Source organism: Choloepus didactylus, chromosome 1 (assembly GCF_015220235.1).
Source record: "Choloepus didactylus isolate mChoDid1 chromosome 1, mChoDid1.pri, whole genome shotgun sequence".
Classification (NCBI taxonomy): domain Eukaryota; kingdom Metazoa; phylum Chordata; class Mammalia; order Pilosa; family Megalonychidae; genus Choloepus; species Choloepus didactylus.
In genome coordinates this window covers 149,828,297-149,843,299 of record NC_051307.1, presented here as the reverse complement: position 1 = coordinate 149,843,299, position 15,003 = coordinate 149,828,297, and positions in this window count along the sequence as shown.

Here is a 15,003-nt window from a genome sequence, read left to right as displayed (position 1 = left end):
ACCAGGCTGTGCCTCACATCCCTCTTCTTTCACACTTTCTTTCAGTTATCTGTTGGGCCATTCAAAGGTAAAGGTAAAGCTCTGGGCTGTGTCTTTAGCCTCTCTCATTCCCTTGGATCCAAGAAACAAAGCTTGAAAAGAAGGCAGACAAAAAGTGACAGCCTCATCAGGGTAAGTGCTCAAGCTTGGAACAAGGACGTGGAAACACTCCTCCCCCATCCCCTACCGGTGCAGAGGTAGATGGACAGGGAGAGGGCAGCCATGCTTCCTAAACCAGTGCTCCTCAAAGTGTGGTCCACAGATGGAACTGGTCCTTCCAATATTACCAGTCAATGAGATGAGTTCAGAAATTGAGAGTAAGCATATATAGACTTTATAGCTACCTGAAACAGAGATTTTTTTTTCTGTTGATTCTAATTAAATATATATATATATAGCCTTGCATTTTGTATCTGATTTTTTAACCTTATTTTTCAAGTATTTCATTTTTATTATAATTTATTAAAGCATTGATCCATGACAAATGGGACATACAAAGAACTGGTCTTTTACTGCACATAGTTGAAGAATCTCTGGACTCTAGTGTAACCATGCTTCCAAGTATGGTTGGGTGAATGCCCTTTCAGCTTATGGGAAAGCTCCAAGGGACCTGATATTTTTATCAAAACTTCAAGAGCAGATGTTAAGAAATATTCATTCTTTCTGGTGCTTTGCCACTACCTGCTCTGCGAATATCCTTCTACTCTTTCTAGAAAGGTCAATTAACCAACAATCCGGCTTCCCTGTTAAACATTTTAGCCTTGGCTTTCTTTTATTCTCTTTATATTGCCTGCTGACTCATGCTCACCATTCTTGAATCCTTTATCATCAGCATTCCTGACAACCAACTGATACTTTCCATATCACCTTGTTCAAATCTAAGATGGAACCTCCAATTAACCTCGGAAAAGCCTGTCTTTCTCTGGTGTGGACAGAGATTTCACACTGGGCCACATTTGAATGGGAAGATCAGCCTAAGTGCTAGACATTCTTGAGGCAGGTGCTGCTCCAATTTTAGTAACTGTTGAAAGGGAGGAGGCTGTGGTATCACAAAGTCTGGAGCAAGCCTGACACTACTAGGATTAATCAAGGGGATGTGGCAGTAACAATTATTTTAACTGACTTACCCAAAAGTATGGACTATGAGGAAATAATTTTGAATAAAATATGGTACCTACATACACAGATGCTGCAACCTTCTTCATCTATGAATACTGCATCAAATAAACTATTTCCAATAAGAAAAGATAAATATAAGAACTACTATATCTAGAAATATGGTGGATAAAATATCCTGAAACAACCTTGAGGTACAATACAAATAAAAATGCCGGGCAAAAATTTTAATTTAGTCTTTTAATTGCATATCTGTGTTTACAAGAGAACAAAAACAAGAAGAAAGCATGACTGTGGAGAGCTAAGTAAGAGCTGAATCTGTAACCTACACTAATTCATTGTTACCCAGTGCTTCGGCTTGAATCCATCTCACAAGGACAGCAGACAAAGCCTAGGATCATACAAGGTGAGAAGTGAGAGCAGTGATTCCCACAGAGGTGGGAACTGCAATTAGTTGAAGTGCAAAATAAAATGCTTCCAGAGAAAAAAGAGAAATTTGGAATAAGAAAGAGTTTCTTAAGTGAAAACAATTGCCAACCATAAAGTAATGCAACTACATTTTTGAAGTTAGGAACTTCTGTTGAACAAAATAACACAATAAAGAAGTGAAGAGATGAGCCATAAATGGAAAGATGTTCACAACACATAAAACAGGCAAATGATGACTATCCAAAGTATTTAAAGAATTTTAAAATTTAATAATAATTATAACCAAATAGTAAAATTTTAAAAGACAAAACAGATATTTCACAGAAGAGAAAAAACAAATGCACAACTTTATCAATAAGCAAGGAAAGGTAAATTAAAATCATAACATAAAAATTCTACAATCATTAGATACCAAGAATTAAAATATAGGATAAAGTTCTTGGTGTGGATGTGGAACAACTGAAACACATAAACTACTAGAGGGTGAATTTATACAACTACCATGGAAAATAATTTGGCATTATTTAGTAAATCTAAAGATGTAAATGCCATATGGCCTTGCAGGAGAAAAGCATAAAGATGTTCGCAGCAGCACCATTTGGAAGGGCTAACATTCAAAATAACCCAATCTCCACTGATAGGAGAATGGATAACTAAAATCTGGCAGAGTTTACAACAAGATATTACACAGCAATAATTTAGATTAGTACATCATCCATCAACAATGAGAAACACAATAATGAGCAAAAGAAACATTTTATAGACTCATACTTAGAGTACACTGCCACATATAAATGTTATAAAGAATGCAAATAAGCATTGTAATGTTTAGGGAAACGATACATACTAAAACTATAAAGAAAAGCAAAAGAATGATAGACACAAATTTCAGAAACTGCAGGAGGTAGGTTACAGATAGAATTCGGGAGGGCAAACAGGCTTCAAAGATACACATAATCTATTTTTTTAAGCTGGGTGGTGAACATGAGGATGTTTTTTACTATTATTTTTAAACCACAGATATATTATTTATAACTTTTTATAAATGCAGTATGGTTTGAAACAATTTAAAACTACCAAGATTTACATGTTTTAAGAAATTAAAACATATGTAAGATAATTTATCTTTAACATAGAAATAACCATATAACAACTTATCTTTGCAAAACAGCATTAAGGAAATAACTTGTTAAACTATGTTTTACTCTTAGACAAAGTTTCCACATTGTATGATATCAGAAAAGTTTGAAGAGTTTTAGAATTAAACAAATTAAACCATCACATTTTCATTCAAATCTGCAAAACTGCGTTTTAGAAATTACTGATTTTACATTTTGATAATATCTAAATGTGACTGTGATACAAATTCATAATAAGTCCATACTTAGCCAACTTTCAGACTGCTTTTGTTAATCATTTTCCATGTATTTTAATATTCTATTGGGTAAGAAGAGAAAAGAAGCAGACAGTATTCGAGAGAATAAACAGTGAATGAATGACTAGAACACCATTTGAGTAAGGAAAATAATTTAATACTTATTCCAGAAGATGAAATTTGGTAAACAGTAATATTGGATTCTTCTATTGAGAATATTTGATTAAATAACAATAACTTCCTTAAATATTTTTTCATTGGAATTTTGCTTCTTTGGAATTTATGATGCTGTGGAAAGAAGGATAATGTTGTGAAAAAAGTTTTATCTTCCCTGTTTCATTAATCGATATATCACTAGTATATCCTTAGAAAGAATAGAATATTCATGTAATGAATATTTTGTATCTATCTCTATTTATATAGATACAAAATAATTTTATTATATAATAAAAATCGTACTATTGTAAATTATGAAGTAAGAATTTTTTAAATGGGAGGAATGATATTAAAGGGTTGTAAGTTCAAAAATACTGGGGAAGGAATAGAGACACAGGCAACATGGTTAAAAATAGAGTTTCTTTTCCTTGACCTGAAATACATACCATCTTGTAGATTGCTATAATTGCATAATTATAAAAAGGACAAATTTTATCTTTTAAAATTTTAAAAGAATGCTGAAGATGACATTTTTTAATCTCATGAGATAAACTGCAAAAATTAAGAAAGTCACAAATTTATCAAGTTGGAAGATATCACTAAACTTAAATAGTTCATTCCTCTCATTTTTAATCATGAAGAACCTAACCCAAATAAGGAAGGTGCATTGTCTGATAGCATGGCTGGGTTTAGTTTCAAATGTCCTGCCATCCAGTTCAAGACTCTCTGTCAATATCACATTATCTCCCTACTTTGTGGTCCAATGTTTGTCAATTGGGTGGTGCTCTAATCCTTGCCATGCTCATGTTTCTATAAACTGCAGCAACACATAGTAAGACTGTAGCAAAAGGGTTTACACATACTACAAACAGGAATTCTACAACTTCTAGAAACAAAGTTACTGAAATATTTACCCATATTTTAAAGTTGAGTCCATAATAACAATTGATTCCAAATTAAAATAAATTGTAAATTAAATTTAAGATAAAGTATATGATTAAATTAAATGTAAAAGAGAAAATATATTGAGGAAGATTTAGTGAGCAAAAACAGTGATATAGAAAAAAAATCACAATATAATCCAAATTTTAAGAGCACCATATTGATAAATGCAGATAAATTTGTGTGGTTCTCTAAAAATGCCATGGTTATAAATATGCATATGGTTAAATATTTTTCTGTACCTTTCCAGTTATTACAAATCAATTCAATAGTTACAGAAACTTTATTCTGTATAAATCACTGATATATTTGTTATGATCTAAAACAAGTTCATTTACATTTGTATTTTATTTTAAATAGCAAAAACCTACCAAAATAAAACATACAGATGTTTTACTTTGTCAGTTATTGTCCAAGGGCCCCCAAAAATTGTTCAAAATGGCCAGATAACAGGTAAGTTGATAAATACATTATAAGTCATTAAATTCTTAAATACAAACTACTATAGATTTTTAGAGCTAGATGAAACCTTAGTAGAGCTAAGCAGATTTAGAAGAAGATTGAATAAGTACCTTAAGAAAACAAAAATCCATCAATTGGGTATATGGCCACACACTCCATTATGAGCAGATTGAATCAGCCCTCCAAGGACTCCAACTGCGTAGCATGTATTAACACATCCAAAGGAGGAATAAGTCACAGAGGACCTTCTTACAAATCATGGAAATTAAATGGGGGTGGGGGGGCACTACTGATGACAGGTGCCCATCCAAGCACTATGCAGGGAAAAAGAACCCGGGATCCCATTTGTAGAGGACTGTAGTCAAGAGTCTGAGTATTCTGGTGCCTTTGGAAAGAGCATACCCTTTACAGGTTAGAAGAGAATATTTTTTGAAGAGTCTAAGGCTGATGTCAAACTGTGGGGCTTGATACCTGGCTTTTACCTATTGTGTAAACAATTTGTTTCACAAGTTTATTGATAGGGTCAGTGCTTACTCCATAGGGTGGTTATAATTAAGTGAAATAATAAAAATAAAGCAGTTATAAAACAACATGCACCCAATAAGAGTCAATAAGTTGTGCCAAACTCCTTTATATTTTTCATGAGATGGATATGTCAGATTATCAGAGAGGTAGCACAGTATGGATTAAACTTTGGGTCCAGGCTTCCTGGTTTCAAATCTTTGTTCTACTCCTTACTGTGTAATCTTGGGCAAATAGCTTTACTACCTTGTATCTTAATTTTCTTATATCTAAAACAGAGATAATAGTAAATTGAATGCCACTGATAATGGCACTTCTGTTCTCGAAAGTATTAAATACATTATATTTAAATGAAGTCACAATATGTTTGATTTACTCAAATCTTGTTCTATTCCATAATTATAGGCAAAATTGCCTTCTGATATGGTTTCACTTTTTACATGCATTTGTGCATAGAGCAAGAATGCACTCGACACAGAATAATGATCTGTCACTGTAACATTTCTTATTTTAAATAAATGAATCATCATTTTGCAACAAAAGCAATACCATGATGACAATGAGCTTGGCCAAAAGTTCATGTGGTATCACTGTGGAAAATATGACAATATGTGCTTTGGCTCTTGAGACAAAGACAATAGATTTTAGTCACAATTTAGAAACATCATCTTAGAAAATAAAAGACAATACCATTTATCCAAGGATTACACATGAAATGACTAATTCCATACTAATCTCTGAGACATGAACAATTTATCTGCAGGCAAAAGCCTTAACCTTGATCAGAATGCATTTCACTGCTTATTCTATACTATATTTCTTGGTTGACTCAATATAATTTGATATTGATCAGAAGACCTATATTATAAAAATATGTTTCAGTTGTGTGATTTTTATAAAAATTCATTAAATGATGTTGATATAAATAAACTGCCCAAAAATAATACTCCAGAAGTTTTGCTATGTTTTGTTTCTCATTAGCAATTTGCACATTGCTTGGTTGTTAATTCTGAAAAATACTTTAGGTATACTGAATAAATCAGTGAAGCAACAAATTTCTTGGCTGGTTGATTTTTATTAATTATCTAATTAGAGCAAGTGCTGTTTAAAATTATATGAAAGTTTGATAAAATTATATTAAAGTTTAGATAAATTTCACAATTTGGGTGCTATGTTTATAAAGGGTATTTTTGGAAGAAGAAGGCAAGTTCCCAGAAAATAATGGTGATACCCACACAATATCCTCTATCCTCCTTTATATTACAGACATGATTTGGGGAAAATATCTATATTTTCTCAAAAAATTTCTATGTTGACATCAGAATGCCTACACAACTGAAATAAGACATAGACTTGGCAACACACACTGCATTTAATATGCATGTTCATCGACATATACAGAGATTATGGAATAAATGGGAAGATGTGTTTTTATTAAAAAGTTATACAAGTGAACTGCATAGTAAAGCACAATATAAACTACTTAGTTCTCTATCAATGTGAACTAATACTGTTAAATAGAAGCCTACAAATTAAGATAAGTAAGCAATGTATTAAGATATTCTCTTTAATACAAATTAATGTATCTATATAAAGAAATTAGCTTCACACAAGTATAGGGGTATCCAAGGAACAAACATTTTTATTAATCTTAGGGCCAAATTCTAATTAATCCCTAAGTAAAACTATTTGAGGTATTTTAATTTTTCAAGTTTGTCATCCAGTTTCAACTCTCTTTTAATTGAGATCTACTTACTGGAAGCACGTTATCGGCTATTCGCAAATAATACATAATTGTCCTGTTCACTCAATTTTCAATAGGATTATGGTAGTTTAACAGTAGATTTTTTAAAAAGGACAAATAAAACTCACCTTACATTCCAAAGTTTAACTTTAATAAATGTTATCATCCATTCCTAATTTAAAAACCATCTTTCCCTTCCCTGGATGTTACAAATGTACATTTTTTAAATGAAAAATATGGCGTAATAAGAAGACTGGAAATAATACAGAGAGCAACTGTGGTCAATTTTATTATTATTCCAAAATATTTGCTTTCCTTCCCAGTAAGAGGATTATATAACCCTAGCCATTGTGACATGACTTCCATGGCCTCATCTGGAATTGTAAGTCATTTTTCCTACGGCTTTGCTCAATTTCATCAGAGCAGATGTGACACATGAAACATCTGAGCAGAACCCTTAAGAACCATTGTGCATTTCTGCCTCCTGCCTTTTTCTTTTCCCTTGCCACAAAAATAAACATGTCTTAGAAAGCAGCAGCTTCTTTAACCTGGATTCTGTAATAAGAAGACATGAGGAATAGAGCCACAGCCAATTCATGGCAACCAATCCCTATCATGAGCAGGAAATAAACCATTATTTTGTAGGTTGCTAAGATTTGGGCGATGAGTATTAGTGTAGCCTTATCCAACTAAATCTATCACAGCTACAAGCAGACTTTTCTCTTATATTTGGTGTACACACAAAAATAACTTAAATGCATTGTTTAAAAATTTAAACATCTCTAGAATCCAAAAGAACAATTTAGTTTGTGATTGATAGGAATGTGCAAAATGCTAGAAAAATCTGAGTTGTAAATTCTAAAGGAAAGGATGGCTTTGACATTTTAAAATCATATGACTCTTTTGAAATTAATATTAAAATCTCAAAATGATAAAATCATGTTTGATATTGACACATTATATTTAAAAATACTTCAGATGCTGAAATTAAATAAATCAACAAATTCAAAAGGAAGTGAAAGGAGAAGCATCATGGAAAGTGCACTGCTTCATGGTTACCACCTTACATCAGGCTTGGGACAAATTCCACAACATCCAGTATGAGTGAAGGAATAGACTTTCTTGAGCAATCTTGGGAGCCAGGTGCCAGCACAGAAAGGTCCAGATGCCTTAATTTCTTATCATTCCTACTAAAACGAATGCAGAACCATGGAGACCTACAGTATAGGTTGTTTCTATGAAAAGGACATTGTCCAATAAAAAGTTAATCAGGAATGCAAGCATGAGTAGAAGACTTGTCAGTCAGAAAAGAGCAGGCTGCCTAGTGAGCCTGTATTTAGGTTATAGCTTCTTGTTTGTTGTTGTCTGGGAAAGACATGCCCAGCGTCTGGGGATATTTGGGACCAGAGATTGCAGAAATTAGGTGGAGCTCCACTCTTGGGTCTCCATGGTCACTGACAGGCAGTTCTGCACATTGCTCTTGAGGAACCCAGAGAGATCAGTAGGGACAAATTCCAGAAAAAGCAATTTTGATTTTTATTTAAAGAGAATAGAGAATCAATAAAGGGTTTCATGTAGGTAAATAACATAATCTGATTTTCAGTTTAGAAAAATTAACCCAGCCAGAAAGATAGAGAATGACTTGATTTGGGTAGAAACTTTAGAGACTAAGATCAATGAGGAGACCAGTTTCACAGCAGAGAAGAGATATTGAAGACAGTGATTTATCCCAGAACAACCACAAAACTACAATACTCTACATGGGACATCCTTTTCAAGAATGTCCCTTCTTAGAAACAGTTTCAATCATCTTTTAGTTCCTGAACCACTATTTCTTCAATGCAAATTGCACATGAACTGTGATAAGTTTTTGATCTTTATGATCTTCTGCCCTTGCAGATTGAAAGCATCTTCATAACAAGCACCTGAGTCCTCCCCAGCATCTGGCATAGATCATTTCATGTAGAAGGTATTTCATATATATTTATTAATTAACAGACTAGAAAAATGAATGGAACATACATGTAGATGTTGATACCAGAGCCACATCAGAGGTTTTTGAAAATTAGTGCACTGCTCAAATACACCCAGCAGGGGGAGTAGAATGGAAGCTGAAATCTAGTCAGAATGTCAAGCCTGATTTGAAGTTGAGGGAGATGTCAGGACTGTGTGGGAGTTTAGAGAAGCATGGGAGGGTTGGACATTTTCAGGATTTTGGCCACACATAGGTTCAAATTCTTTTTGTAAAAATCCTGTTTGTACCATTCTTTTTGTAATAGTAGTGAACGTAATTATGACTAACATTCATTGAGAATGTGCTGTTCTCAGTGTGAAGCACATTGCATGGATTATTTAGTTTAATCATCACTCAATTGCTCTGCAGTAGGTGCTTTAACATCTTTATTTTATAGACGGGGAATCTGAACTTTAGAGACATTTAATACATTTCCCAAGATCACAAAGGCAGCAAATGGCAGAGCCAGGAATCAAAGTCAGGTCTGTTACAGTTCCAAGACTGAGATATAACTACTACCCTGTAATGCCATTTGTTTTCAGAATGAATGGAAGAAATATTTGGTATTAGTTACTGACTCACAGAGTAGAATATATTGCTAAATGTATGAGAGACTAGGAATGCTAATTTAATATACAAGACAGTGTTTGTTGATATTGTAACAATATTGAAGAATGATCTTGTTTCAACCATTTAGATTTCAGAAAATGAACTCCCCTGATATCCAAAAACAGAAAATCTAATGTACACCAATTCTCTGGGTATTGGTTCTGATCCATAAAACATTCCTATAGGTTCTCCATAAAATCTATTACAGGACAAAATATGCTTATGGATTTTTAAGCCATTGTTAGGTTTAGGGTGAGCTGAAAGACACTTCTGAGAAACACTAGTGTGCTGGTTTGAATGTATTATGTCCCCCAAAATGCCATTATCTTTGATGTAATCTTGTGTGGGCAGATGTATCAGTGTTGATTAGATTGTAATTCTTTGAGTGTTTCTGTGGAGATGTGCCACACCCAACTGTGGGTGATGACTGGGATTGGATAATTTCCATGGAGGTGTTACCCCACCCTTTCAGGGTGGGTCCAAATTAAATCATTGGAGCCATATAAATGAGCTGACAAACAGAAGGACCTCAGTGAAGCTGTGAGTATATTTTGAAGAGGAGCTACAGCCAAGAGGGACACTTTGAAGAATGCACAGTAGCTGAGAGAGTAGCTGCGGATGAGAGACAGTTTGAAGATGGCCATTGAAAGCAGAATCTTGCTCCAGAGAAGCTAAGAGAGGACAAACACCCCAAGAGAAACTAAGACTAACGTGTTTGAGTTGCTGAAGCCTAGAGAGGAACACCCTGGGAGAAAGCCATTTTGAAGCCAGAACTTTGAAGCAGTTGCCAGCCATGTGCTTTCCCAGCTAACAGAGATTTTCTGGACACCATTGGCCATCCTCCAGTGAAGGTACCCTTTGTTGATGGACACTTTATGGCCTTAAGACTGTAACTTTGTAACAAAATAAACCCCCTTTTATAAAAGCCAATCCATTTCTGGTGTTTTGCATTCTGGCAGCATTAGCAAACTAGAACAACTAGGAATGAATGTATGTTGCCAAATTTATCTTAGCTGCTAAAAGGGAGTGACAATAAATGAAAATGATATACTGGGAGTTATTTTCCTAAAATTATCTTTTAAATCTATTTTCTAAGCTTATTTCTAGCATACTGTGGCCAATATTTACTTGATGCTCACATGTGTTTCATGCTTTTTCCTCAAAAACATTTCCAGAAATGAGATCTAAGGTGGCAGTATAGAGAGGATTGGAAGCCAAGTAGTCCCCCTGGAACAACTTAAAAACCAGAAACAACTAGCAAATAAGCCAGAATAACTGCAGGGGGACAAACATGACTGTTCACTCATCATACACTAACCTGATTGGGAGGAATACTCAAAATCACAGCATGAAATCTGTAAGTAAAAACTGTGGATCCGGACCTTCAGAAGATGGTGGTTAGGAGAAACAGGGCAAAAAAACCACTTCCATGAAAAATACTAGATAAAGGCCAGAGGGCCATCCAGAACACCGGTTCCAGCAATGCACCAGCTGGACAGGGTCTGCTGGATCTTCAGGGACTGTGCACTTGGTGAGGCCAGGAGTCTGCATTCCAGGGTGAGTGAGCAGGCCTGCTGAATGTCTGGCAGCCACGTTGTGGTGTGGGGAAGCTGTGGGTTGGCATTTGGAGTCAGACTAGTTCTTTTCAAAAGCCCAAAAGCGGCTGCGGATGTGCTGGCAGGGACCGCAAAGGGAAGCGTGGTAGGAATGGCATCTCCACAACCTGTGGGTACGTCTCAGCATCTGGCATGGATGATAGCCTTTCATGCACCCGCTGCTAATTGTCTCAGAGTGAGGCAGGCAGGAGTTAGCCAAAAGGGGATAGAAACCATGTCCCTTGCAGCCATCTTCCCAGTGGGCTGGGAACACTCCTGCCCAGCACCGGTGCCACAGCCCAAAGCTGCGCCAGGAAACCCAGTGCAATGGGAAGTGTTCCTGGCAGCTCATGCACACGCTACAGTGTCTGGCATAGACAGTGGCCTTTAGCGCACCCACAGCTGGTTGTCCTGGAGCTGGAGGGGGTGGCAGAGAGATGCAAAAGGGAGGAGATTGGCCTGCCCCATTCAGCCATCCTTTCAGCAGGCTGGGAACACCCCCACACGGCCCGGCAGCCCAGAACTTCCCTCGAGGGATGGTGTGCACTTGTGATGTAGCACAGCCTTCTCTCAGCAGAGGCCCTAGAAGGGCATGGCTTGGAAGAGGGACCCACTCAGAAATCCCAGGGACCATATGCCAATACCAAGGACTTGTGGGTCAGCAGCAGAGACAATCTGTGGCAAGACCGAACTGAAGGTTTAGACTCTTGGAACAGACTTAAATCTCCAGGAACATTGGGAGGTTTGATTGTTAAAGCTGCCCTTGCTCCCTAACCACTCAGATACACACCCCACATTCAGGGTGGGCAGCACCAACTACACATGCAAAACTGGTACACCAATTGGACCCCACAAGAATCAGATCCCCACACACCACAAAGACAAAGTTGGGGAGAACTGGCTTGAGGGGAATAGGTGGCTTACGGACACCACCTGCTGGTTAGTCAGAGAAAGTGTATGCCACCAAGCTGTAGATCTGACAAATTAGAAAGAAGTCTCTGAATTAGCATACGTATCCTAAAAGAACCCTATCAAGTTAAGCAAATGCCAAGAGGCCAAAAACAACAGAAAATTTTAAAGCATATGAAAAAACCGGACAACACGGGTAACCCAGACCCAAACACCCAAATCAAAAGATCAGAGGAGATGTAGTACTTGGAGCAATTAATCAAAGAACTAAAGACAAACAATGAGACCACGGCACAGGATATACAGGATATGAAGAAGAACATGGCACAGGATATAAAAAACATGAAGAGCCTAGAAGAGCATAAAGAAGAAATTTCAAGATTAAATTAAAAAATAGATGATCTTATGGAAATTAAAGAAACTGTCAACCAAATTAAAAAGATTCTGATATTCATAGTACAAGACTAAAGGAAGCTGAACACTAACCAGTGACCTGGAGTATGACAAAATGGAAAATGAAAGAACTAAAGAAAGAATGGGGAAAAAATAAAAAAAATCAAAATGAATCTCAAGGATATGATAGATAAAATAAAGTGTCCAAATATAAGACTCATTGGTGTCCCAGAAGGGGAAGAGAAGGGTAAAGGTCTAGAAATAGTTGGGGAAAATTTCCCAAACCTACACAACATAAATACACAAAGCATAAATGCCCAGCAAACTCCAAATAGAATAAATCCAAATAAACCCACTCCGACACATATTCTGATCAGATTGTCAAATACTGAGGAGAAGGAGGAAGTTCTGAAAGCAGCAAGAGAAAAGCAACTCACCACATACAAAGGAAACAACATAAGACTAAGTAATGATTACTCTGCAGCCACCATGGAGGCAAGAAGGCAGTGGCATGACATATTTAAAATTCTGAGAGAGAAAAACTGCCAGCCAAGAATTCTTTATCCAGCAAAACTCTTCTTCAAATTTGAGGGAGAGCTTAAATTTTTCACAGACAAACAAATGCTGAGAGATTTTGCTAATAAAAGACATACCCTACTTGGGATACTAAAGCGAGCCCTACTGACAGAGAAACAAAGAAAGGAGAGAGATGGAGAAAGATTCTGTAATATTAGATGAAGATGCATTTTTAAGCCATATAGTGACCATTGAATATAAATTTGGCTTTATTATCATCATAGTCATCATAAGACACAACCCTATATTAAATTATTTTTAATTCCGTGTTTCAGAGAGGAATAAACAGGCATTGCAGAATGGTGACATTATGAAGGAGAAAACATACTTGGTATCACATCCTATTCCATGCTACCATTTCTTTCACTCTGTTTCAAATGGATAACTCAGGTATATGGTATGGCATTCTTTCAGAAACACTAGAAGTCAGAAGATGAAGATACCTGCCTCACTTTTCTCATTTGCTGATTGTAAATGTTGTCATCTCAGTTAACTTTTAAGATGACTCTTAGTTTCCTAATTGGTAAAACAGGACTTAGACTAAGAATAATTAAAAACTATTAAATTCAAGTCTGAAAATATAGACTTCTTTTGAAAATCCAAAGGAATACTCTTACACTTTTCGAGACCATTGAAAAATGTGTGTTCTCTATTACATTTTATTGGTTGGTGTAGATGAGATGCCATTGCCTGGAGATAGGCAAGGGATATATAGAGCAAAGGCATATAGAGAGCAGTGTTGGTGAAAATGTCTATTTATATATGGAGAGACATCTGTTATTATAGTCACTAAACCATTAAATTTAAGTGGTAATTATTAACTTCTATTTCATATACTGAGACAAAAGAACATTAATTGTGGATCCAAGATTTGCTATTTATTGCATAGTTAATGGAAAATACTGAACCATTTTAGCTTCTGAGTTCAGATAGAGAGTTTGGCAGCAAAAAAAAAAAAAAAAAAAAAAAAATCTATTTACTCTCTGATCCCTAAGCTTGTATAGTTTACAGTGAGAATTCCTATAAACAAAACAAAATTATCAATTATCTCAGTGCATTTAGTTCCTTGGTTCAGATAAAAATAATTTGAATAGCAAGGGTTATGTGTAGGCATGTTTGTAAATATACAAAGGAGGAAGAACAGGAAGTATTGATCTGTATTCAGATTTATTCTGCAACATATTTATGGTGAGAATAGTGCAAAAATATACCCATCAGCAAAATTTATAACATAGCCACTATTTTGTGGTATCAAATAAGATGATTATAAATATCTGAAAATTAAATACTATTCTGAAACTTTAAAAAAATAATAAAGGGGCATATAGTGAAAAAATATACCTATGGCAAACTAATTACAGTTAGTAGTATTTTAACGTTCCTTCATCAACAGCAATAAATATACTATACCAATAGTATAAGTCAACAATGGAGGAGGGGTAGTTAGGGGTATGAGAGGATTTGAATTTCCTTTTTTTTTGTCTGTATTTCTTTCCTGGAGTAATGAAAATGTTCTAAAAACTGAAAAAAAAATTAATTGTGGTGATGGATGCACAGCTGTATGATGGTACCAGGGACAATTGATTGTTTGATTGTACACTTTGGATCTATGGATAATTGTTAGATAATTCTATGGTATGTGAACAATCTCAATAAATAAATTAATTAAATAAATAAATTAATTAATTAAAAAAAATTCCAAAATTTTTCAGAAAAGAGTCAAAATTTATCTTTAGAACCAATAAATAATATAATAAAATAAAAAAAAATAAATATTTGTCCACTTTGCAAATTAAAACTTCATAAATGGACTTATTTTGCATTTACCTTATTTTTATTGCAAAATTGTGTAGCGATTGAAAAAGCATTTTAGCTCTGCTGTTTAGAAATCTGGCTATTTGTGGATGGGAAGAATTAGGTATCCGACAATTGACTGACTGTCCAAAGAGCCTTGCAAAGACATTCTCTTCTTTGATTAGGGGAAGTAAACTTAATGGAAATCGTGGTTGTCACAGCCAGAAAGACCAGATTTCTATTACAAATCCTTCCTTACTATCTGTGGATAATTTGGTCAGATGATCCCTGAAGTGTCAAAAGATATCTGAAATTGTTTCCTTTTGTG